This window comes from Oncorhynchus mykiss, chromosome 2 (assembly GCF_013265735.2).
Source record: "Oncorhynchus mykiss isolate Arlee chromosome 2, USDA_OmykA_1.1, whole genome shotgun sequence".
NCBI lineage: Eukaryota > Metazoa > Chordata > Actinopteri > Salmoniformes > Salmonidae > Oncorhynchus > Oncorhynchus mykiss.
This window is the reverse complement of record NC_048566.1, coordinates 30,997,003-31,018,365: the sequence shown is the minus strand read 5'-3', so window position 1 is coordinate 31,018,365 and position 21,363 is coordinate 30,997,003. Positions and strand designations below refer to the sequence as shown.

General features: G+C 44.2%; 10 non-coding genes across 10 annotated transcripts; all 10 read left to right on the top strand.

The window, feature by feature from the left end:
• Window positions 1-1,503: 1,503 nt before the first annotated feature.
• On the top strand, window positions 1,504-1,585 carry trnas-aga. Its single transcript has one exon. It is a non-coding gene; the product is annotated as a tRNA-Ser (tRNA).
• A 1,972-nt stretch (window positions 1,586-3,557) lies between these two features.
• trnas-aga lies at window positions 3,558-3,639 on the top strand. The gene has a single exon. It is a non-coding gene; the product is annotated as a tRNA-Ser (tRNA).
• A 2,120-nt stretch (window positions 3,640-5,759) lies between these two features.
• trnas-aga lies at window positions 5,760-5,841 on the top strand. Its single transcript has one exon. It is a non-coding gene; the product is annotated as a tRNA-Ser (tRNA).
• A 1,972-nt stretch (window positions 5,842-7,813) lies between these two features.
• trnas-aga lies at window positions 7,814-7,895 on the top strand. Its single transcript has one exon. It is a non-coding gene; the product is annotated as a tRNA-Ser (tRNA).
• Window positions 7,896-9,867: 1,972 nt separating this feature from the next.
• trnas-aga lies at window positions 9,868-9,949 on the top strand. The gene has a single exon. It is a non-coding gene; the product is annotated as a tRNA-Ser (tRNA).
• A 1,972-nt stretch (window positions 9,950-11,921) lies between these two features.
• trnas-aga lies at window positions 11,922-12,003 on the top strand. Its single transcript has one exon. It is a non-coding gene; the product is annotated as a tRNA-Ser (tRNA).
• A 2,120-nt stretch (window positions 12,004-14,123) lies between these two features.
• Window positions 14,124-14,205, top strand: trnas-aga. Its single transcript has one exon. It is a non-coding gene; the product is annotated as a tRNA-Ser (tRNA).
• Window positions 14,206-16,178: 1,973 nt separating this feature from the next.
• trnas-aga lies at window positions 16,179-16,260 on the top strand. Its single transcript has one exon. It is a non-coding gene; the product is annotated as a tRNA-Ser (tRNA).
• A 1,973-nt stretch (window positions 16,261-18,233) lies between these two features.
• On the top strand, window positions 18,234-18,315 carry trnas-aga. Its single transcript has one exon. It is a non-coding gene; the product is annotated as a tRNA-Ser (tRNA).
• Window positions 18,316-20,287: 1,972 nt separating this feature from the next.
• trnas-aga lies at window positions 20,288-20,369 on the top strand. The gene has a single exon. It is a non-coding gene; the product is annotated as a tRNA-Ser (tRNA).
• Window positions 20,370-21,363: the final 994 nt, after the last annotated feature.

Sequence of the window (21,363 nt, the reverse complement as noted above, 5' to 3'; positions counted from 1 at the left end):
TTCTGACTCCAATGCATTAGCTAACGTTACATTGCAAAAGGGCCGGCCCGTAGGTGGTGAATGTAGGAAACAACATCTCCACCCCGCTGATCCTCAACACTGGGGCCCCACAAGGGTGCGTTCTCAGCCCTCTCCTGTACTCCCTGTTCACCCATGACTGCGTGGCCATGCACGCCTCCAACTCAATCATCAAGTTTGCAGACGACACTACAGTGGTAGGCTTGATTACCAACAGCGACGAGACGGCCTACAGGGAGGAGGTGAGGGCCCTCGGAGTGTGGTGTCAGGAAAATAACCTCACACTCAATGTCAACAAAACAAAGGAGATGATCGTGGACTTCAGGAAACAGCAGAGGGAGAAGCCCCCTATCCATATCGACGGGACAGTAGTGGAGAAGGTGGAAAGTTCCTCGGCGTACACATCACGGACAAACTGAAATGGTCCACCCACACAGACACACAGCGTGGTGAAGAAGGCGCAGCAGCGCCTTTTCAACCTCAGGAGGCTGAAGAAATTTGGCTTGTCACCAAAAACACTCACAAACTTTTACAACTGCACAATCGAGAGCATCCTGTCGGATAGTACAGATATTTCTGTACTAACAGTTTTCACCAATGTTCTCTTTATAATACTATGATAATGTTATATCAGTGGAGGCTGCTGAGGGGAGGACGGCTCATAATAATGTCTGGAATGGAATCAAACTATGTGTTTGATACCATTCCACTGATTCCGCTTCCAGCCATTACCACGAGCTCCTCCTCCCAAATGTATTTTACCTTTATTTAACTACGCAAGTCAGTTAAGAACAAATTCTTATTTTCAGTGACGGCCTAAGAACAGTGGGTTAACTGTCAGTTCAGGGGCAGAACGAAAGATTTGTACCTTGTCAGTTCGGGGATTTGAACTTGCAACCTTCCGGTTACTAGTCCAACGCTTTAACCACTAGGAGGTGCCACCAATCTCCTGTGTTTTCTGTTTAAACAATAAGTAAGGGTTGAGCCTTGGGGTACTCCCTTGGTGACAGGCAGTGGCTGAGACAAAAAACAAACAGATTGCATACCAGAGAGAATACTATAGACATCAAGAAAGCCAGTCAATTGATTATTGACAAGTTTTCCAACACTTTTGATAAACGGGGAAAAATAGAAATAGGCCTATAACAGTTAGGATCAGCTTGATCTCCCCCTTTGGCGATATACCACAATCCCCCGAGGTGCCTTATTGCTATTTTTATTTATTTATTATTTAACTAGGCAAATCAGTTAAGAACAAATTCGTATTTTCAATGAAGGCCTACACCTGCCAAACACGGATGACGCAGGGCCAATTGTGCGCTGCCCTCTGGGCCTATCAATCACTGCCGGTTGTGATGATACAGCCTGGAAAAAATGGTTACCAACGTAATTTGAGTTTTGCTAAAACATAATATCAGTCAGTGTCTGATATATTTGTAATTTTATGTTGGCTATTACCGGTTTCTGTCTTCAATAGCATCAGCAGTTGTCGTGGCCGAGTGGTTAAGGCGATGGACTAGAAATCCATTGGGATCTTCCCGCGCAGGTTCGACTCCTGCCGACAACGTGATATTTTTCTCCTGTGATTGGTAATGCCCAGGCGTTTACATTGTATCAGCCTTCCTAAAATGCATTGTTATTTCATCAAGCATGTTAGCTAAATCACGTAGTTAGCTATGTAACGTTAGCTTGCTAAAACTGTTCCTCGCTTCACACCGTCAGCACCACTGACGATACACCCAGAAAAACGGACAGCGAAGATATAGATACCCTTCTTGAGGACATACTTGACGATGATTTCGATTCCCTTGCGCTAAACGTGAGTAAATAACCTTAGCTACATCGCCTTGCAATGTTGAATGCAGTTTTTTGTTGTTGTTGCTAACAGCATCTACTGTCCAGTAGTAGTAGCTAGCTAAAGTTAGCTGTTTGGATATCACACGGATGTATTAGCTAGCTATAATGAGATAAATATGAGGCTATGTTTGATTGTTTTTAGCCTGTTTCCAATGGAAAGGTTGCTTTCATTTTTGTCCTTCTGACTCCAATGCATTAGCTAACGTTACATTGCAAAAGGGCCGGCCCGTAGGTGGTGAATGTAGGAAACAACATCTCCACCCCGCTGATCCTCAACACTGGGGCCCCACAAGGGTGCGTTCTCAGCCCTCTCCTGTACTCCCTGTTCACCCATGACTGCGTGGCCATGCACGCCTCCAACTCAATCATCAAGTTTGCAGACGACACTACAGTGGTAGGCTTGATTACCAACAGCGACGAGACGGCCTACAGGGAGGAGGTGAGGGCCCTCGGAGTGTGGTGTCAGGAAAATAACCTCACACTCAATGTCAACAAAACAAAGGAGATGATCGTGGACTTCAGGAAACAGCAGAGGGAGAAGCCCCCTATCCATATCGACGGGACAGTAGTGGAGAAGGTGGAAAGTTCCTCGGCGTACACATCACGGACAAACTGAAATGGTCCACCCACACAGACACACAGCGTGGTGAAGAAGGCGCAGCAGCGCCTTTTCAACCTCAGGAGGCTGAAGAAATTTGGCTTGTCACCAAAAACACTCACAAACTTTTACAACTGCACAATCGAGAGCATCCTGTCGGATAGTACAGATATTTCTGTACTAACAGTTTTCACCAATGTTCTCTTTATAATACTATGATAATGTTATATCAGTGGAGGCTGCTGAGGGGAGGACGGCTCATAATAATGTCTGGAATGGAATCAAACTATGTGTTTGATACCATTCCACTGATTCCGCTTCCAGCCATTAACACGAGCTCCTCCTCCCAAATGTATTTTACCTTTATTTAACTACGCAAGTCAGTTAAGAACAAATTCTTATTTTCAGTGACGGCCTAGGAACAGTGGGTTAACTGTCAGTTCAGGGGCAGAACGAAAGATTTGTACCTTGTCAGTTCGGGGATTTGAACTTGCAACCTTCCGGTTACTAGTCCAACGCTTTAACCACTAGGAGGTGCCACCAATCTCCTGTGTTTTCTGTTTAAACAATAAGTAAGGGTTGAGCCTTGGGGTACTCCCTTGGTGACAGGCAGTGGCTGAGACAAAAAACAAACAGATTGCATACCAGAGAGAATACTATAGACATCAAGAAAGCCAGTCAATTGATTATTGACAAGTTTTCCAACACTTTTGATAAACGGGGAAAAATAGAAATAGGCCTATAACAGTTAGGATCAGCTTGATCTCCCCCTTTGGCGATATACCACAATCCCCCGAGGTGCCTTATTGCTATTTTTATTTATTTATTATTTAACTAGGCAAATCAGTTAAGAACAAATTCGTATTTTCAATGAAGGCCTACACCTGCCAAACACGGATGACGCAGGGCCAATTGTGCGCTGCCCTCTGGGCCTATCAATCACTGCCGGTTGTGATGATACAGCCTGGAAAAAATGGTTACCAACGTAATTTGAGTTTTGCTAAAACATAATATCAGTCAGTGTCTGATATATTTGTAATTTTATGTTGGCTATTACCGGTTTCTGTCTTCAATAGCATCAGCAGTTGTCGTGGCCGAGTGGTTAAGGCGATGGACTAGAAATCCATTGGGATCTTCCCGCGCAGGTTCGAATCCTGCCGACAACGTGATATTTTTCTCCTGTGATTGGTAATGCCCAGGCGTTTACATTGTATCAGCCTTCCTAAAATGCATTGTTATTTCATCAAGCATGTTAGCTAAATCACGTAGTTAGCTATGTAACGTTAGCTTGCTAAAACTGTTCCTCGCTTCACACCGTCAGCACCACTGACGATACACCCAGAAAAACGGACAGCGAAGATATAGATGCCCTTCTTGAGGACATACTTGACGATGATTTCGATTCCCTTGCGCTAAACGTGAGTAAATAACCTTAGCTACATCGCCTTGCAATGTTGAATGCAGTTTTTTGTTGTTGTTGCTAACAGCATCTACTGTCCAGTAGTAGTAGCTAGCTAAAGTTAGCTGTTTGGATATCACACGGATGTATTAGCTAGCTATAATGATATAAATATGAGGCTATGTTTGATTGTTTTTAGCCTGTTTCCAATGGAAAGGTTGCTTTCATTTTTGTCCTTCTGACTCCAATGCATTAGCTAACGTTACATTGCAAAAGGGCCGGCCCGTAGTTGGTGAATGTAGGAAACAACATCTCCACCCCGCTGATCCTCAACACTGGGGCCCCACAAGGGTGCGTTCTCAGCCCTCTCCTGTACTCCCTGTTCACCCATGACTGCGTGGCCATGCACGCCTCCAACTCAATCATCAAGTTTGCAGATGACACTACAGTGGTAGGCTTGATTACCAACAGCGACGAGACGGCCTACAGGGAGGAGGTGAGGGCCCTCGGAGTGTGGTGTCAGGAAAATAACCTCACACTCAATGTCAACAAAACAAAGGAGATGATCGTGGACTTCAGGAAACAGCAGAGGGAGAAGCCCCCTATCCATATCGACGGGACAGTAGTGGAGAAGGTGGAAAGTTCCTCGGCGTACACATCACGGACAAACTGAAATGGTCCACCCACACAGACACACAGCGTGGTGAAGAAGGCGCAGCAGCGCCTTTTCAACCTCAGGAGGCTGAAGAAATTTGGCTTGTCACCAAAAACACTCACAAACTTTTACAACTGCACAATCGAGAGCATCCTGTCGGATAGTACAGATATTTCTGTACTAACAGTTTTCACCAATGTTCTCTTTATAATACTATGATAATTTTATATCAGTGGAGGCTGCTGAGGGGAGGACGGCTCATAATAATGTCTGGAATGGAATCAAACTATGTGTTTGATGCATTTGATACCATTCCACTGATTCTGCTTCCAGCCATTACCACGAGCTCTTTATAATACTATGATAATGTTATATCAGTGGAGGCTGCTGAGGGGAGGACGGCTCATAATAATGTCTGGAATGGAATCAAACTATGTGTTTGATGCATTTGATACCATTCCACTGATTCTGCTTCCAGCCATTACCACGAGCTCCCAAATCTATTTTACCTTTATTTAACTACGCAAGTCAGTTAAGAACAAATTCTTATTTCCAGTGACGGCCTAGGAACAGTGGGTTAACTGTCAGTTCAGGGGCAGAACGAAAGATTTGTACCTTGTCAGTTCGGGGATTTGAACTTGCAACCTTCCGGTTACTAGTCCAACGCTTTAACCACTAGGAGGTGCCACCAATCTCCTGTGTTTTCTGTTTAAACAATAAGTAAGGGTTGAGCCTTGGGGTACTCCCTTGGTGACAGGCAGTGGCTGAGACAAAAAACAAACAGATTGCATACCAGAGAGAATACTATAGACATCAAGAAAGCCAGTCAATTGATTATTGACAAGTTTTCCAACACTTTTGATAAACGGGGAAAAATAGAAATAGGCCTATAACAGTTAGGATCAGCTTGATCTCCCCCTTTGGCGATATACCACAATCCCCCGAGGTGCCTTATTGCTATTTTTATTTATTTATTATTTAACTAGGCAAATCAGTTAAGAACAAATTCGTATTTTCAATGAAGGCCTACACCTGCCAAACACGGATGACGCAGGGCCAATTGTGCGCTGCCCTCTGGGCCTATCAATCACTGCCGGTTGTGATGATACAGCCTGGAAAAAATGGTTACCAACGTAATTTGAGTTTTGCTAAAACATAATATCAGTCAGTGTCTGATATATTTGTAATTTTATGTTGGCTATTACCGGTTTCTGTCTTCAATAGCATCAGCAGTTGTCGTGGCCGAGTGGTTAAGGCGATGGACTAGAAATCCATTGGGATCTTCCCGCGCAGGTTCGACTCCTGCCGACAACGTGATATTTTTCTCCTGTGATTGGTAATGCCCAGGCGTTTACATTGTATCAGCCTTCCTAAAATGCATTGTTATTTCATCAAGCATGTTAGCTAAATCACGTAGTTAGCTATGTAACGTTAGCTTGCTAAAACTGTTCCTCGCTTCACACCGTCAGCACCACTGACGATACACCCAGAAAAACGGACAGCGAAGATATAGATGCCCTTCTTGAGGACATACTTGACGATGATTTCGATTCCCTTGCGCTAAACGTGAGTAAATAACCTTAGCTACATCGCCTTGCAATGTTGAATGCAGTTTTTTGTTGTTGTTGCTAACAGCATCTACTGTCCAGTAGTAGTAGCTAGCTAAAGTTAGCTGTTTGGATATCACACGGATGTATTAGCTAGCTATAATGATATAAATATGAGGCTATGTTTGATTGTTTTTAGCCTGTTTCCAATGGAAAGGTTGCTTTCATTTTTGTCCTTCTGACTCCAATGCATTAGCTAACGTTACATTGCAAAAGGGCCGGCCCGTAGGTGGTGAATGTAGGAAACAACATCTCCACCCCGCTGATCCTCAACACTGGGGCCCCACAAGGGTGCGTTCTCAGCCCTCTCCTGTACTCCCTGTTCACCCATGACTGCGTGGCCATGCACGCCTCCAACTCAATCATCAAGTTTGCAGACGACACTACAGTGGTAGGCTTGATTACCAACAGCGACGAGACGGCCTACAGGGAGGAGGTGAGGGCCCTCGGAGTGTGGTGTCAGGAAAATAACCTCACACTCAATGTCAACAAAACAAAGGAGATGATCGTGGACTTCAGGAAACAGCAGAGGGAGAAGCCCCCTATCCATATCGACGGGACAGTAGTGGAGAAGGTGGAAAGTTCCTCGGCGTACACATCACGGACAAACTGAAATGGTCCACCCACACAGACACACAGCGTGGTGAAGAAGGCGCAGCAGCGCCTTTTCAACCTCAGGAGGCTGAAGAAATTTGGCTTGTCACCAAAAACACTCACAAACTTTTACAACTGCACAATCGAGAGCATCCTGTCGGATAGTACAGATATTTCTGTACTAACAGTTTTCACCAATGTTCTCTTTATAATACTATGATAATGTTATATCAGTGGAGGCTGCTGAGGGGAGGACGGCTCATAATAATGTCTGGAATGGAATCAAACTATGTGTTTGATACCATTCCACTGATTCCGCTTCCAGCCATTACCACGAGCTCCTCCTCCCAAATGTATTTTACCTTTATTTAACTACGCAAGTCAGTTAAGAACAAATTCTTATTTTCAGTGACGGCCTAGGAACAGTGGGTTAACTGTCAGTTCAGGGGCAGAACGAAAGATTTGTACCTTGTCAGTTCAGGGATTTGAACTTGCAACCTTCCGGTTACTAGTCCAACGCTTTAACCACTAGGAGGTGCCACCAATCTCCTGTGTTTTCTGTTTAAACAATAAGTAAGGGTTGAGCCTTGGGGTACTCCCTTGGTGACAGGCAGTGGCTGAGACAAAAAACAAACAGATTGCATACCAGAGAGAATACTATAGACATCAAGAAAGCCAGTCAATTGATTATTGACAAGTTTTCCAACACTTTTGATAAACGGGGAAAAATAGAAATAGGCCTATAACAGTTAGGATCAGCTTGATCTCCCCCTTTGGCGATATACCACAATCCCCCGAGGTGCTTTATTGCTATTTTTATTTATTTATTATTTAACTAGGCAAATCAGTTAAGAACAAATTCGTATTTTCAATGAAGGCCTACACCTGCCAAACACGGATGACGCAGGGCCAATTGTGCGCTGCCCTCTGGGCCTATCAATCACTGCCGGTTGTGATGATACAGCCTGGAAAAAATGGTTACCAACGTAATTTGAGTTTTGCTAAAACATAATATCAGTCAGTGTCTGATATATTTGGAATTTTATGTTGGCTATTACCGGTTTCTGTCATCAATAGCATCAGCAGTTGTCGTGGCCGAGTGGTTAAGGCGATGGACTAGAAATCCATTGGGATCTTCCCGCGCAGGTTCGACTCCTGCCGACAACGTGATATTTTTCTCCTGTGATTGGTAATGCCCAGGCGTTTACATTGTATCAGCCTTCCTAAAATGCATTGTTATTTCATCAAGCATGTTAGCTAAATCACGTAGTTAGCTATGTAACGTTAGCTTGCTAAAACTGTTCCTCGCTTCACACCGTCAGCACCACTGACGATACACCCAGAAAAACGGACAGCGAAGATATAGATGCCCTTCTTGAGGACATACTTGACGATGATTTCGATTCCCTTGCGCTAAACGTGAGTAAATAACCTTAGCTACATCGCCTTGCAATGTTGAATGCAGTTTTTTGTTGTTGTTGCTAACAGCATCTACTGTCCAGTAGTAGTAGCTAGCTAAAGTTAGCTGTTTGGATATCACACGGATGTATTAGCTAGCTATAATGATATAAATATGAGGCTATGTTTGATTGTTTTTAGCCTGTTTCCAATGGAAAGGTTGCTTTCATTTTTGTCCTTCTGACTCCAATGCATTAGCTAACGTTACATTGCAAAAGGGCCGGCCCGTAGGTGGTGAATGTAGGAAACAACATCTCCACCCCGCTGATCCTCAACACTGGGGCCCCACAAGGGTGCGTTCTCAGCCCTCTCCTGTACTCCCTGTTCATCCATGACTGCGTGGCCATGCACGCCTCCAACTCAATCATCAAGTTTGCAGACGACACTACAGTGGTAGGCTTGATTACCAACAGCGACGAGACGGCCTACAGGGAGGAGGTGAGGGCCCTCGGAGTGTGGTGTCAGGAAAATAACCTCACACTCAATGTCAACAAAACAAAGGAGATGATCGTGGACTTCAGGAAACAGCAGAGGGAGAAGCCCCCTATCCATATCGACGGGACAGTAGTGGAGAAGGTGGAAAGTTCCTCGGCGTACACATCACGGACAAACTGAAATGGTCCACCCACACAGACACACAGCGTGGTGAAGAAGGCGCAGCAGCGCCTTTTCAACCTCAGGAGGCTGAAGAAATTTGGCTTGTCACCAAAAACACTCACAAACTTTTACAACTGCACAATCGAGAGCATCCTGTCGGATAGTACAGATATTTCTGTACTAACAGTTTTCACCAATGTTCTCTTTATAATACTATGATAATGTTATATCAGTGGAGGCTGCTGAGGGGAGGACGGCTCATAATAATGTCTGGAATGGAATCAAACTATGTGTTTGATACCATTCCACTGATTCCGCTTCCAGCCATTACCACGAGCTCCTCCTCCCAAATGTATTTTACCTTTATTTAACTACGCAAGTCAGTTAAGAACAAATTCTTATTTTCAGTGACGGCCTAGGAACAGTGGGTTAACTGTCAGTTCAGGGGCAGAACGAAAGATTTGTACCTTGTCAGTTCAGGGATTTGAACTTGCAACCTTCCGGTTACTAGTCCAACGCTTTAACCACTAGGAGGTGCCACCAATCTCCTGTGTTTTCTGTTTAAACAATAAGTAAGGGTTGAGCCTTGGGGTACTCCCTTGGTGACAGGCAGTGGCTGAGACAAAAAACAAACAGATTGCATACCAGAGAGAATACTATAGACATCAAGAAAGCCAGTCAATTGATTATTGACAAGTTTTCCAACACTTTTGATAAACGGGGAAAAATAGAAATAGGCCTATAACAGTTAGGATCAGCTTGATCTCCCCCTTTGGCGATATACCACAATCCCCCGAGGTGCTTTATTGCTATTTTTATTTATTTATTATTTAACTAGGCAAATCAGTTAAGAACAAATTCGTATTTTCAATGAAGGCCTACACCTGCCAAACACGGATGACGCAGGGCCAATTGTGCGCTGCCCTCTGGGCCTATCAATCACTGCCGGTTGTGATGATACAGCCTGGAAAAAATGGTTACCAACGTAATTTGAGTTTTGCTAAAACATAATATCAGTCAGTGTCTGATATATTTGTAATTTTATGTTGGCTATTACCGGTTTCTGTCATCAATAGCATCAGCAGTTGTCGTGGCCGAGTGGTTAAGGCGATGGACTAGAAATCCATTGGGATCTTCCCGCGCAGGTTCGACTCCTGCCGACAACGTGATATTTTTCTCCTGTGATTGGTAATGCCCAGGCGTTTACATTGTATCAGCCTTCCTAAAATGCATTGTTATTTCATCAAGCATGTTAGCTAAATCACGTAGTTAGCTATGTAACGTTAGCTTGCTAAAACTGTTCCTCGCTTCACACCGTCAGCACCACTGACGATACACCCAGAAAAACGGACAGCGAAGATATAGATGCCCTTCTTGAGGACATACTTGACGATGATTTCGATTCCCTTGCGCTAAACGTGAGTAAATAACCTTAGCTACATCGCCTTGCAATGTTGAATGCAGTTTTTTGTTGTTGTTGCTAACAGCATCTACTGTCCAGTAGTAGTAGCTAGCTAAAGTTAGCTGTTTGGATATCACACGGATGTATTAGCTAGCTATAATGATATAAATATGAGGCTATGTTTGATTGTTTTTAGCCTGTTTCCAATGGAAAGGTTGCTTTCATTTTTGTCCTTCTGACTCCAATGCATTAGCTAACGTTACATTGCAAAAGGGCCGGCCCGTAGGTGGTGAATGTAGGAAACAACATCTCCACCCCGCTGATCCTCAACACTGGGGCCCCACAAGGGTGCGTTCTCAGCCCTCTCCTGTACTCCCTGTTCATCCATGACTGCGTGGCCATGCACGCCTCCAACTCAATCATCAAGTTTGCAGACGACACTACAGTGGTAGGCTTGATTACCAACAGCGACGAGACGGCCTACAGGGAGGAGGTGAGGGCCCTCGGAGTGTGGTGTCAGGAAAATAACCTCACACTCAATGTCAACAAAACAAAGGAGATGATCGTGGACTTCAGGAAACAGCAGAGGGAGAAGCCCCCTATCCATATCGACGGGACAGTAGTGGAGAAGGTGGAAAGTTCCTCGGCGTACACATCACGGACAAACTGAAATGGTCCACCCACACAGACACACAGCGTGGTGAAGAAGGCGCAGTAGCGCCTTTTCAACCTCAGGAGGCTGAAGAAATTTGGCTTGTCACCAAAAACACTCACAAACTTTTACAACTGCACAATCGAGAGCATCCTGTTGGATAGTACAGATATTTCTGTACTAACAGTTTTCACCAATGTTCTCTTTATAATACTATGATAATGTTATATCAGTGGAGGCTGCTGAGGGGAGGACGGCTCATAATAATGTCTGGAATGGAATCAAACTATGTGTTTGATACCATTCCACTGATTCCGCTTCCAGCCATTAACACGAGCTCCTCCTCCCAAATGTATTTTACCTTTATTTAACTACGCAAGTCAGTTAAGAACAAATTCTTATTTTCAGTGACGGCCTAGGAACAGTGGGTTAACTGTCAGTTCAGGGGCAGAACAAAAGATTTGTACCTTGTCAGTTCGGGGATTTGAACTTGCAACCTTCCGGTTACTAGTCCAACGCTTTAACCACTAGGAGGTGCCACCAATCTCCTGTGTTTTCTGTTTAAACAATAAGTAAGGGTTGAGCCTTGGGGTACTCCCTTGGTGACAGGCAGTGGCTGAGACAAAAAACAAACAGATTGCATACCAGAGAGAATACTATAGACATCAAGAAAGCCAGTCAATTGATTATTGAAAAGTTTTCCAACACTTTTGATAAACGGGGAAAAATAGAAATAGGCCTATAACAGTTAGGATCAGCTTGATCTCCCCCTTTGGCGATATACCACAATCCCCCGAGGTGCCTTATTGCTATTTTTATTTATTTATTATTTAACTAGGCAAATCAGTTAAGAACAAATTCGTATTTTCAATGAAGGCCTACACCTGCCAAACACGGATGACGCAGGGCCAATTGTGCGCTGCCCTCTGGGCCTATCAATCACTGCCGGTTGTGATGATACAGCCTGGAAAAAATGGTTACCAACGTAATTTGAGTTTTGCTAAAACATAATATCAGTCAGTGTCTGATATATTTGTAATTTTATGTTGGCTATTACCGGTTTCTGTCTTCAATAGCATCAGCAGTTGTCGTGGCCGAGTGGTTAAGGCGATGGACTAGAAATCCATTGGGATCTTCCCGCGCAGGTTCGACTCCTGCCGACAACGTGATATTTTTCTCCTGTGATTGGTAATGCCCAGGCGTTTACATTGTATCAGCCTTCCTAAAATGCATTGTTATTTCATCAAGCATGTTAGCTAAATCACGTAGTTAGCTATGTAACGTTAGCTTGCTAAAACTGTTCCTCGCTTCACACCGTCAGCACCACTGACGATACACCCAGAAAAACGGACAGCGAAGATATAGATGCCCTTCTTGAGGACATACTTGACGATGATTTCGATTCCCTTGCGCTAAACGTGAGTAAATAACCTTAGCTACATCGCCTTGCAATGTTGAATGCAGTTTTTTGTTGTTGTTGCTAACAGCATCTACTGTCCAGTAGTAGTAGCTAGCTAAAGTTAGCTGTTTGGATATCACACGGATGTATTAGCTAGCTATAATGAGATAAATATGAGGCTATGTTTGATTGTTTTTAGCCTGTTTCCAATGGAAAGGTTGCTTTCATTTTTGTCCTTCTGACTCCAATGCATTAGCTAACGTTACATTGCAAAAGGGCCGGCCCGTAGGTGGTGAATGTAGGAAACAACATCTCCACCCCGCTGATCCTCAACACTGGGGCCCCACAAGGGTGCGTTCTCAGCCCTCTCCTGTACTCCCTGTTCACCCATGACTGCGTGGCCATGCACGCCTCCAACTCAATCATCAAGTTTGCAGATGACACTACAGTGGTAGGCTTGATTACCAACAGCGACGAGACGGCCTACAGGGAGGAGGTGAGGGCCCTCGGAGTGTGGTGTCAGGAAAATAACCTCACACTCAATGTCAACAAAACAAAGGAGATGATCGTGGACTTCAGGAAACAGCAGAGGGAGAAGCCCCCTATCCATATCGACGGGACAGTAGTGGAGAATGTGGAAAGTTCCTCGGCGTACACATCACGGACAAACTGAAATGGTCCACCCACACAGACACACAGCGTGGTGAAGAAGGCGCAGCAGCGCCTTTTCAACCTCAGGAGGCTGAAGAAATTTGGCTTGTCACCAAAAACACTCACAAACTTTTACAACTGCACAATCGAGAGCATCCTGTCGGATAGTACAGATATTTATGTACTAACAGTTTTCACCAATGTTCTCTTTATAATACTATGATAATTTTATATCAGTGGAGGCTGCTGAGGGGAGGACGGCTCATAATAATGTCTGGAATGGAATCAAACTATGTGTTTGATGCATTTGATACCATTCCACTGATTCTGCTTCCAGCCATTACCACGAGCTCTTTATAATACTATGATAATGTTATATCAGTGGAGGCTGCTGAGGGGAGGACGGCTCATAATAATGTCTGGAATGGAATCAAACTATGTGTTTGATGCATTTGATACCATTCCACTGATTCTGCTTCCAGCCATTACCACGAGCTCCCAAATCTATTTTACCTTTATTTAACTACGCAAGTCAGTTAAGAACAAATTCTTATTTTCAGTGACGGCCTAGGAACAGTGGGTTAACTGTCAGTTCAGGGGCAGAACGAAAGATTTGTACCTTGTCAGTTCGGGGATTTGAACTTGCAACCTTCCGGTTACTAGTCCAACGCTTTAACCACTAGGAGGTGCCACCAATCTCCTGTGTTTTCTATTTAAACAATAAGTAAGGGTTGAGCCTTGGGGTACTCCCTTGGTGACAGGCAGTGGCTGAGACAAACAAAAAACAGATTGCATACCAGAGAGAATACTATAGACATCAAGAAAGCCAGTCAATTGATTATTGACAAGTTTTCCAACACTTTTGATAAACGGGGAAAAATAGAAATAGGCCTATAACAGTTAGGATCAGCTTGATCTCCCCCTTTGGCGATATACCACAATCCCCCGAGGTGCCTTATTGCTATTTTTATTTATTTATTATTTAACTAGGCAAATCAGTTAAGAACAAATTCGTATTTTCAATGAAGGCCTACACCTGCCAAACACGGATGACGCAGGGCCAATTGTGCGCTGCCCTCTGGGCCTATCAATCACTGCCGGTTGTGATGATACAGCCTGGAAAAAATGGTTACCAACGTAATTTGAGTTTTGCTAAAACATAATATCAGTCAGTGTCTGATATATTTGTAATTTTATGTTGGCTATTACCGGTTTCTGTCATCAATAGCATCAGCAGTTGTCGTGGCCGAGTGGTTAAGGCGATGGACTAGAAATCCATTGGGATCTTCCCGCGCAGGTTCGACTCCTGCCGACAACGTGATATTTTTCTCCTGTGATTGGTAATGCCCAGGCGTTTACATTGTATCAGCCTTCCTAAAATGCATTGTTATTTCATCAAGCATGTTAGCTAAATCACGTAGTTAGCTATGTAACGTTAGCTTGCTAAAACTGTTCCTCGCTTCACACCGTCAGCACCACTGACGATACACCCAGAAAAACGGACAGTGAAGATATAGATGCCCTTCTTGAGGACATACTTGACGATGATTTCGATTCCCTTGCGCTAAACGTGAGTAAATAACCTTAGCTACATCGCCTTGCAATGTTGAATGCAGTTTTTTGTTGTTGTTGCTAACAGCATCTACTGTCCAGTAGTAGTAGCTAGCTAAAGTTAGCTGTTTGGATATCACACGGATGTATTAGCTAGCTATAATGATATAAATATGAGGCTATGTTTGATTGTTTTTAGCCTGTTTCCAATGGAAAGGTTGCTTTCATTTTTGTCCTTCTGACTCCAATGCATTAGCTAACGTTACATTGCAAAAGGGCCGGCCCGTAGGTGGTGAATGTAGGAAACAACATCTCCACCCCGCTGATCCTCAACACTGGGGCCCCACAAGGGTGCGTTCTCAGCCCTCTCCTGTACTCCCTGTTCATCCATGACTGCGTGGCCATGCACGCCTCCAACTCAATCATCAAGTTTGCAGACGACACTACAGTGGTAGGCTTGATTACCAACAGCGACGAGACGGCCTACAGGGAGGAGGTGAGGGCCCTCGGAGTGTGGTGTCAGGAAAATAACCTCACACTCAATGTCAACAAAACAAAGGAGATGATCGTGGACTTCAGGAAACAGCAGAGGGAGAAGCCCCCTATCCATATCGACGGGACAGTAGTGGAGAAGGTGGAAAGTTCCTCGGCGTACACATCACGGACAAACTGAAATGGTCCACCCACACAGACACACAGCGTGGTGAAGAAGGCGCAGCTAGCGCCTTTTCAACCTCAGGAGGCTGAAGAAATTTGGCTTGTCACCAAAAACACTCACAAACTTTTACAACTGCACAATCGAGAGCATCCTGTCGGATAGTACAGATATTTCTGTACTAACAGTTTTCACCAATGTTCTCTTTATAATACTATGATAATGTTATATCAGTGGAGGCTGCTGAGGGGAGGACGGCTCATAATAATGTCTGGAATGGAATCAAACTATGTGTTTGATACCATTCCACTGATTCCGCTTCCAGCCATTAACACGAGCTCCTCCTCCCAAATGTATTTTACCTTTATTTAACTACGCAAGTCAGTTAAGAACAAATTCTTATTTTCAGTGACGGCCTAGGAACAGTGGGTTAACTGTCAGTTCAGGGGCAGAACGAAAGATTTGTACCTTGTCAGTTCGGGGATTTGAACTTGCAACCTTCCGGTTACTAGTCCAACGCTTTAACCACTAGGAGGTGCCACCAATCTCCTGTGTTTTCTATTTAAACAATAAGTAAGGGTTGAGCCTTGGGGTACTCCCTTGGTGACAGGCAGTGGCTGAGACAAACAAAAAACAGATTGCATACCAGAGAGAATACTATAGACATCAAGAAAGCCAGTCAATTGATTATTGACAAGTTTTCCAACACTTTTGATAAACGGGGAAAAATAGAAATAGGCCTATAACAGTTAGGATCAGCTTGATCTCCCCCTTTGGCGATATACCACAATCCCCCGAGGTGCCTTATTGCTATTTTTATTTATTTATTATTTAACTAGGCAAATCAGTTAAGAACAAATTCGTATTTTCAATGAAGGCCTACACCTGCCAAACACGGATGACGCAGGGCCAATTGTGCGCTGCCCTCTGGGCCTATCAATCACTGCCGGTTGTGATGATACAGCCTGGAAAAAATGGTTACCAACGTAATTTGAGTTTTGCTAAAACATAATATCAGTCAGTGTCTGATATATTTGTAATTTTATGTTGGCTATTACCGGTTTCTGTCTTCAATAGCATCAGCAGTTGTCGTGGCCGAGTGGTTAAGGCGATGGACTAGAAATCCATTGGGATCTTCCCGCGCAGGTTCGACTCCTGCCGACAACGTGATATTTTTCTCCTGTGATTGGTAATGCCCAGGCGTTTACATTGTATCAGCCTTCCTAAAATGCATTGTTATTTCATCAAGCATGTTAGCTAAATCACGTAGTTAGCTATGTAACGTTAGCTTGCTAAAACTGTTCCTCGCTTCACACCGTCAGCACCACTGACGATACACCCAGAAAAACGGACAGCGAAGATATAGATGCCCTTCTTGAGGACATACTTGACGATGATTTCGATTCCCTTGCGCTAAACGTGAGTAAATAACCTTAGCTACATCGCCTTGCAATGTTGAATGCAGTTTTTTGTTGTTGTTGCTAACAGCATCTACTGTCCAGTAGTAGTAGCTAGCTAAAGTTAGCTGTTTGGATATCACACGGATGTATTAGCTAGCTATAATGAGATAAATATGAGGCTATGTTTGATTGTTTTTAGCCTGTTTCCAATGGAAAGGTTGCTTTCATTTTTGTCCTTCTGACTCCAATGCATTAGCTAACGTTACATTGCAAAAGGGCCGGCCCGTAGGTGGTGAATGTAGGAAACAACATCTCCACCCCGCTGATCCTCAACACTGGGGCCCCACAAGCGTGCGTTCTCAGCCCTCTCCTGTACTCCCTGTTCACCCATGACTGCGTGGCCATGCACGCCTCCAACTCAATCATCAAGTTTGCAGACTGACACTACAGTGGTAGGCTTGATTACCAACAGCGACGAGACGGCCTACAGGGAGGAGGTGAGGGCCCTCGGAGTGTGGTGTCAGGAAAATAACCTCACACTCAATGTCAACAAAACAAAGGAGATGATCGTGGACTTCAGGAAACAGCAGAGGGAGAAGCCCCCTATCCATATCGACGGGACAGTAGTGGAGAAGGTGGAAAGTTCCTCGGCGTACACATCACGGACAAACTGAAATGGTCCACCCACACAGACACACAGCGTGGTGAAGAAGGCGCAGCAGCGCCTTTTCAACCTCAGGAGGCTGAAGAAATTTGGCTTGTCACCAAAAACACTCACAAACTTTTACAACTGCACAATCGAGAGCATCCTGTCGGATAGTACAGATATTTCTGTACTAACAGTTTTCACCAATGTTCTCTTTATAATACTATGATAATGTTATATCAGTGGAGGCTGCTGAGGGGAGGACGGCTCATAATAATGTCTGGAATGGAATCAAACTATGTGTTTGATACCATTCCACTGATTCCGCTTCCAGCCATTAACACGAGCTCCTCCTCCCAAATGTATTTTACCTTTATTTAACTACGCAAGTCAGTTAAGAACAAATTCTTATTTTCAGTGACGGCCTAGGAACAGTGGGTTAACTGTCAGTTCAGGGGCAAAACGAAAGATTTGTACCTTGTCAGTTCGGGGATTTGAACTTGCAACCTTCCGGTTACTAGTCCAACGCTTTAACCACTAGGAGGTGCCACCAATCTCCTGTGTTTTCTATTTAAACAATAAGTAAGGGTTGAGCCTTGGGGTACTCCCTTGGTGACAGGCAGTGGCTGAGACAAACAAAAAACAGATTGCATACCAGAGAGAATACTATAGACATCAAGAAAGCCAGTCAATTGATTATTGACAAGTTTTCCAACACTTTTGATAAACGGGGAAAAATAGAAATAGGCCTATAACAGTTAGGATCAGCTTGATCTCCCCCTTTGGCGATATACCACAATCCCCCGAGGTGCCTTATTGCTATTTTTATTTATTTATTATTTAACTAGGCAAATCAGTTAAGAACAAATTCGTATTTTCAATGAAGGCCTACACCTGCCAAACACGGATGACGCAGGGCCAATTGTGCGCTGCCCTCTGGGCCTATCAATCACTGCCGGTTGTGATGATACAGCCTGGAAAAAATGGTTACCAACGTAATTTGAGTTTTGCTAAAACATAATATCAGTCAGTGTCTGATATATTTGTAATTTTATGTTGGCTATTACCGGTTTCTGTCTTCAATAGCATCAGCAGTTGTCGTGGCCGAGTGGTTAAGGCGATGGACTAGAAATCCATTGGGATCTTCCCGCGCAGGTTCGAATCCTGCCGACAACGTGATATTTTTCTCCTGTGATTGGTAATGCCCAGGCGTTTACATTGTATCAGCCTTCCTAAAATGCATTGTTATTTCATCAAGCATGTTAGCTAAATCACGTAGTTAGCTATGTAACGTTAGCTTGCTAAAACTGTTCCTCGCTTCACACCGTCAGCACCACTGACGATACACCCAGAAAAACGGACAGCGAAGATATAGATGCCCTTCTTGAGGACATACTTGACGATGATTTCGATTCCCTTGCGCTAAACGTGAGTAAATAACCTTAGCTACATCGCCTTGCAATGTTGAATGCAGTTTTTTGTTGTTGTTGCTAACAGCATCTACTGTCCAGTAGTAGTAGCTAGCTAAAGTTAGCTGTTTGGATATCACACGGATGTATTAGCTAGCTATAATGAGATAAATATGAGGCTATGTTTGATTGTTTTTAGCCTGTTTCCAATGGAAAGGTTGCTTTCATTTTTGTCCTTCTGACTCCAATGCATTAGCTAACGTTACATTGCAAAAGGGCCGGCCCGTAGGTGGTGAATGTAGGAAACAACATCTCCACCCCGCTGATCCTCAACACTGGGGCCCCACAAGCGTGCGTTCTCAGCCCTCTCCTGTACTCCCTGTTCACCCATGACTGCGTGGCCATGCACGCCTCCAACTCAATCATCAAGTTTGCAGACGACACTACAGTGGTAGGCTTGATTACCAACAGCGACGAGACGGCCTACAGGGAGGAGGTGAGGGCCCTCGGAGTGTGGTGTCAGGAAAATAACCTCACACTCAATGTCAACAAAACAAAGGAGATGATCGTGGACTTCAGGAAACAGCAGAGGGAGAAGCCCCCTATCCATATCGACGGGACAGTAGTGGAGAAGGTGGAAAGTTCCTCGGCGTACACATCACGGACAAACTGAAATGGTCCACCCACACAGACACACAGCGTGGTGAAGAAGGCGCAGCAGCGCCTTTTCAACCTCAGGAGGCTGAAGAAATTTGGCTTGTCACCAAAAACACTCACAAACTTTTACAACTGCACAATCGAGAGCATCCTGTCGGATAGTACAGATATTTCTGTACTAACAGTTTTCACCAATGTTCTCTTTATAATACTATGATAATGTTATATCAGTGGAGGCTGCTGAGGGGAGGACGGCTCATAATAATGTCTGGAATGGAATCAAACTATGTGTTTGATACCATTCCACTGATTCCGCTTCCAGCCATTAACACGAGCTCCTCCTCCCAAATGTATTTTACCTTTATTTAACTACGCAAGTCAGTTAAGAACAAATTCTTATTTTCAGTGACGGCCTAGGAACAGTGGGTTAACTGTCAGTTCAGGGGCAAAACGAAAGATTTGTACCTTGTCAGTTCGGGGATTTGAACTTGCAACCTTCCGGTTACTAGTCCAACGCTTTAACCACTAGGAGGTGCCACCAATCTCCTGTGTTTTCTGTTTAAACAATAAGTAAGGGTTGAGCCTTGGGGTACTCCCTTGGTGACAGGCAGTGGCTGAGACAAAAAAAATAATAATTGCATACCAGAGAGAATACTATAGACATCAAGAAAGCCAGTCAATTGATTATTGACAAGTTTTCCAACACTTTTGATAAACGGGGAAAAATAGAAATAGGCCTATAACAGTTAGGATCAGCTTGATCTCCCCCTTTGGCGATATACCACAATCCCCCGAGGTGCCTTATTGCTATTTTTATTTATTTATTATTTAACTAGGCAAATCAGTTAAGAACAAATTCGTATTTTCAATGAAGGCCTACACCTGCCAAACACGGATGACGCAGGGCCAATTGTGCGCTGCCCTCTGGGCCTATCAATCACTGCCGGTTGTGATGATACAGCCTGGAAAAAATGGTTACCAACGTAATTTGAGTTTTGCTAAAACATAATATCAGTCAGTGTCTGATATATTTGTAATTTTATGTTGGCTATTACCGGTTTCTGTCTTCAATAGCATCAGCAGTTGTCGTGGCCGAGTGGTTAAGGCGATGGACTAGAAATCCATTGGGATCTTCCCGCGCAGGTTCGAATCCTGCCGACAACGTGATATTTTTCTCCTGTGATTGGTAATGCCCAGGCGTTTACATTGTATCAGCCTTCCTAAAATGCATTGTTATTTCATCAAGCATGTTAGCTAAATCACGTAGTTAGCTATGTAACGTTAGCTTGCTAAAACTGTTCCTCGCTTCACACCGTCAGCACCACTGACGATACACCCAGAAAAACGGACAGCGAAGATATAGATGCCCTTCTTGAGGACATACTTGACGATGATTTCGATTCCCTTGCGCTAAACGTGAGTAAATAACCTTAGCTACATCGCCTTGCAATGTTGAATGCAGTTTTTTGTTGTTGTTGCTAACAGCATCTACTGTCCAGTAGTAGTAGCTAGCTAAAGTTAGCTGTTTGGATATCACACGGATGTATTAGCTAGCTATAATGAGATAAATATGAGGCTATGTTTGATTGTTTTTAGCCTGTTTCCAATGGAAAGGTTGCTTTCATTTTTGTCCTTCTGACTCCAATGCATTAGCTAATGTTACATTGCAAAAGGGCCGGCCCGTAGGTGGTGAATGTAGGAAACAACATCTCCACCCCGCTGATCCTCAACACTGGGGCCCCACAAGGGTGCGTTCTCAGCCCTCTCCTGTACTCCCTGTTCACCCATGACTGCGTGGCCATGCACGCCTCCAACTCAATCATCAAGTTTGCAGACGACACTACAGTGGTAGGCTTGATTACCAACAGCGACGAGACGGCCTACAGGGAGGAGGTGAGGGCCCTCGGAGTGTGGTGTCAGGAAAATAACCTCACACTCAATGTCAACAAAACAAAGGAGATGATCGTGGACTTCAGGAAACAGCAGAGGGAGAAGCCCCCTATCCATATCGACGGGACAGTAGTGGAGAAGGTGGAAAGTTCCTCGGCGTACACATCACGGACAAACTGAAATGGTCCACCCACACAGACACACAGCGTGGTGAAGAAGGCGCAGCAGCGCCTTTTCAACCTCAGGAGGCTGAAGAAATTTGGCTTGT